This window comes from Nicotiana tomentosiformis, chromosome 8 (assembly GCF_000390325.3).
Source record: "Nicotiana tomentosiformis chromosome 8, ASM39032v3, whole genome shotgun sequence".
Lineage (NCBI taxonomy): Eukaryota > Viridiplantae > Streptophyta > Magnoliopsida > Solanales > Solanaceae > Nicotiana > Nicotiana tomentosiformis.
The window spans coordinates 119,065,140-119,070,511 of NC_090819.1; positions in this window are offsets into that span (position 1 = coordinate 119,065,140).

A 5,372-nucleotide genomic window follows, 5' to 3' on the forward strand; every position below is an offset into this window, starting at 1 on the left:
AGGTCATAGGTGTCTAGTATCAAAGCACAATAAATAACTTGTCAATTACTATGATGATCTCGGCTCATAGGAAATTCTTACATCACATTCTTCAAGAGAATATCCTTTTGACAATTTATGATCATTCTAACTGTTAGGAATTATCCAATGAGTCAATTCAATGATCATATTTATATATGCATCATCTATCTATGTGATTTAGTTAATGAGATCAACTAATCTTTATCCCATAAAGACAATCACATAAATATTGGTCTAACCGGATTACTAATATCCAAATTAATAATCCTACTATCAAGAACAAATTTAGATTAAATTATAAGAAACTTCACTCTCATTATCATGATCTCCATCACAATGTCAAGTCTCAAAATTTAATCAAGGACCTTATCAAATTAATCAAGCAATTAATAACAATGATAAAAGAATATCAAATGCCATATATGTTTATATCAAATAACATTCACAAAAATATATTCAAATCATCAAATATGAGATTGGATCTAGGGTATATCTACTATATCCCTAACAATCTCCCACTTGCACTAGAGCCAATCGCTCTTGTACTTCATTCCCATTTTCCACTAGTACTTGTCAAACTACTTTGCACCAAGAGCTTTAGTGAATGCGTCTGCAACATTTTCCTTTCCATCAACCTTTTGAATCTCGACGTCTCCACATTCAATGATCTCTCTTATCAAGTGATACCTTCGCAGAACGTGTTTGGATTTTTTGGGTGATCTTGGTTCTTTTGCTTGAGCAATGGATCCAGTGTTGTCACACAACAATGGAACTGCACCTTCTATTGAAGGAACCACACCAAGTTCAGTTAAGAACTTTTTCATCGATACTGCTTCCTTAGCAGCTTCACTAGCTGCTATATATTCTGCTTCAGTCACTGAATCAGCTACTGTAGCTTGTTTGGAACTTTTTTCTAACTCACTGCATCACCATTTAAGGTGAATACCTAACCAGAAATAGATTTGCTATCATCTTTATCTGAAAAGAAACTTGCATCAGTATAACCTTCAAGTTTCAACTCAGAAACTCCATATATGAGAAATTGGTCTTTAGTCCTTCTTAAGTACTTAAGAATGGTCTTCACCACCTTCCAATGTTCCTCAGCAGGATTTGCCTGATATCAGCTAGTCACTCCAAGTTCATAAGCCACATCAGGACATGTACATGTCATGGTATACATGATAGCTCCCACTGCACTAGCGTATGCGATCCTACTCGTGTGTTCTCTCTCTTCGGGTGTTTTAGGACAATCCTCCCTACTGAGAGTAATTCCAGTGCCTATCGGTAGATAGCCTCTTTTAGAATTATCCATATTATACCTTTTCAAAATGGTATCAATGTACAAAGACTGGGAAAGTCCAGGCAAATTCCTCGATCTATCTCTATAGATCTTTATTCCTAATATATAAGCTGCTTCTCCCAAGTCTTTCATGGAGAACTGTTCAGATAGCCAAATCTTGGTACTTTGTAATGCCGGTATGTCATTCCCTATGAGCAATATATCATCAACATACAATACTAAGAATATAACTGTGCTCCCACTAACCTTTTTGTACACACAAGGTTCTTCTTCGCATCTAACAAAATTGAACTTTTCAAATTGTCTTGTTAAAGCGAAAATTCCAACTTCGAGAAGCTTACTTTAGCCCATAAGTGGATCTTTGTAGCTTGCAAATTTTATTATGATCAAACGAAGCTGTGAAACCTTCAAGTTGTGTCATGTACACATCCTTTTCTAGCTCACCATTAAGGAAAGCTATTTTTACATCCATTTGCCATATTTCATAATCATAGTATGCTGCTATTGTGATGACCCAAAATGTCATCTTTAAATTTAATAAGTAATTCTGTGTTCTAACACCTCGAAAAGTACTATTTATCATTCTTCAACTTGCATGCACAGTCCGTAAAATTTTCCGAAAAGTTTTTATGTGAAAATTGGATTAAAATATGAAATAGAGCTTTAAAACTCAACTGAGTTGACTTTGGTCAACATTTTTAGCAAACGGATCCGGATCAGTATTTTAAAAGTTTCGATAGTTCCGTATTATGATTTGAAACTTGGGCGTATGTCCGAAATTTAATTTAGAGGTTCCTAGCTCAAGTTATGACCATTTAACAGAACTAGCAATTTAAAGGCTAAAGACTTTCAAGTTTGATCACGGGGTTGACCTTTTGATATCGGAGCCGAAATTTGATTCTGAAAATTTGAATAGCTCTGTTATGTCATTTAGGACTTGTGTGCCAAATGTGAAGTCATTCCGGATTCATTTACTATGTTTTGGCACGAGATTTACAAATGGAAAAGTTTAAAACTCAAAGTTCGAATCGGGGTGTGAATTGTAATTTCAGCATTGTTTGACGTAATTTTTGACCCCGAGTAAGTCTGTATTATGTTACGGGACTTGTTGGTATATTCGGACGGGGTCCCAAGTACCCCGAGTGTGACTCGAATCGAAATCGGAACAAGAATTGAACTTAAGAAAAAATCTGAAAGTTGGCCTTCTCGTGTAATCGCACCTGCAGATTTTTGATCGCAGGTGCGAGCTCGCATATATGCCTAGGCATGGATGGGCAAAAGTCTGTAGGTGCGGAAACCTGAACGCACCCGCGCGTCCGCAGAAGCGGAGATCAGCGCAGGTGCGCATTTTTCCTCCGCAGGTGCGAGGCCTCGCCTGGCAGCCCCATTTCGCAAATGTGAGATTTTTCTCGCAGATGCGAGCTTGCATGTGCCAGTCCAGGTACTGCAGGTGCGAAAATGCCTGGGCAGTATATATATCGAAAAGTCCGACATTTTTACTCATTTTGGTCATTTTGAACTCAGTTAAAGTGAATGTTTGGGCGATTTTCACAAGAAACATTGGGGTAAGTGTTTCTTATCCTATATTGATTATATTCCATGATTCCATACTCGTTTATATAATGAATCCATGAATTTATGGAAGAAAAATTAGATTTTTGAAAAATCTTCCAAAAACGAAAAATTTAGATTTGAAGGTCCATTTGACATCGGAATTGGATAATTTTTATATGGTTGAACTCGTAGCGGAACGAGCGTTCGGATTTCGCGAGTTTTTCCGAGATTTGAGACGTGGGTCCCACTGTCAAATATTTTAATGAATTTCGAATTTTTATCTGGAAAATTTGTAAATTCATATGGAATTAATTCCTATGATTAACATTGAATATATCGAATTGTTTTTTAATAGATTTGAAGCTTTCGGAGACAAATTTAAAAGGAAAAGTTGTGGTTGAGTAATTGATAGAAATTTACAAAGCGAGGTAAGTGCCGTGGTTAACCTTGACTTAAGGGAATAGAACCCTTAAATTATTTGTTATGTGAATTGCATGTGAACGACGTATAGGCGAGGTGACGAGTGTCTATACGTCATAAAATTAATTGTTTGCCTGCTTACTTGAAAAATCATAAATTATTTTAAATTATGAATTAATTATTATAATAATTATTTCTCTCCTATTCTTTGTCAAATATTAATTCTTGAATTCCTCCATTAATTGTTACATGCTATTTGAATTATGTGCCTTAATTGTTATTTGAAATTTAGCATATTAAATATTAAACTGCATATTTTCTCTCTGATTTCTATAATAATTTGCTATTTACCTTTGTTTGTTTCATAATTAAATCATAATCATTGTATGCTTGTTGTCTTATAATTTTATATTAATTGTTGCATTTATTGGGAAACTTTCTTCTATAAGAATTGGTAAATGAATATGTTGGAGGATCGGGTTGCAAGCCGCAACAAAATTGATTATAATGAATATATTGGAGGATCGGGTTGCACGTCGCAACAGACTTATTAAAAAGTCCATATTGGAGGATCGGGTTACACGCCGCAACAGACTTATTAAAAAGTCCATATTGGAGGATCGGATTGCACGCCGCAATAGACTTATTAAAAGTTCATATTGGAGGATCGGGTTGCACGCCGCAACAGACATATTTAAAAGTCGACATATATTTTTATATATATATATATATATATATATATATATATATATATATATATATATATATATTGGGGGATCGGGTTGCATGCCGCAACAGACTTGATTAAAATGAATTTATTGTGAGACCGGGTTGCATGCTGCAACAGAACCGAATGTGAATATATTGTGACAGCGGGTTCCACGCTGCAACAGAATTGAATGTGAATATATTGTGAGAGCGGGTTGCACGCTGCAACAGAATTGATGGAAATGGAAATGTAAGTGGCCCGCCTTAGCCTAGTCACTAGTTCGTCGAGGTTAGACTCAGCACTTGTAGGTACATGGGGGTCAGTTGTACTGATACTATACTCTGCACTTCTTGTGTAGATTTTGGAGTTGGTCCCAACGGCGTACCATAGACTTGCTCGGATTTCAGCTACTCAGAGGAGACTTGAGGTATAACTGCACGGCGTTCGCAGTACTGAAGCCTCGTCTACTTTACTTTAGTTGTGTGTTTGTTTACAGACATCTTTATTTTATTCAGACCTTTATTTATATTTATTCTAGAAGCTCGTGCACTTGTGACACCAATTCTGAGATGGTATTTAGACACCGTTGTTTTTATGGATAAATCACTATATTTTAAACCTTACTTCCGCGTTTATTTATTTATTATTATTAAATTTAAAGATTGTTTAAAAATTGATTAATATCATTCTAACATTGGCTTGCCTAGAAAGTAAAATGTTAGGCGCCATCACGGTCCGAAGGTGGGAATTTCAGGTCGTGATAGTTGGTATCAGAGCACTAGGTTACATAGGTCTCACGAGTCACGAGCAAGCTTAGTGGAGTCTGAAGGATCGGTACGGAGACGTCTGTACTTATCTCTCAGAGGCTATGAAGTTTAGGAACAATATCACTTCTTTATTATTCTGTCGTGCGATTTTATTCTATCATCGATGATTGAACCATTATACTCTTATTCTCCCACAGATGGTGAGAACACGTAATACCCCTACCGATGGTCAGGGACTAGAACCCCCGGTGGCATTTATGGCCATGGGTATAGGTCGAGGCCGAGGTCATGCTAGAGGCCAAGGCAGAGGCCGAAGTAGAGCTCAGTCCAGAACTCGAGCAGCTGCACCTGTTGAAGAACCTCAGGTGGACCTTCAGGAGGAGGTTCCGGTTCAGAATGTACCAGTTGGACCAGTTCAGGTCCCAGAAGGATTCATAGCCACTCCAGTACATCAGGACGCTCTAGTCCGTTTGGTAAGTCTTATGGAGGGCGTGGCCCAGAATGGTACATTTCCAGTGGCACCAGCCGTCTCACAGGCTGGGAGAGAAGCACAAACTCCCACTACTCCCGCTCCAAAGCAGATGGCTCCGCAGAATCAGGC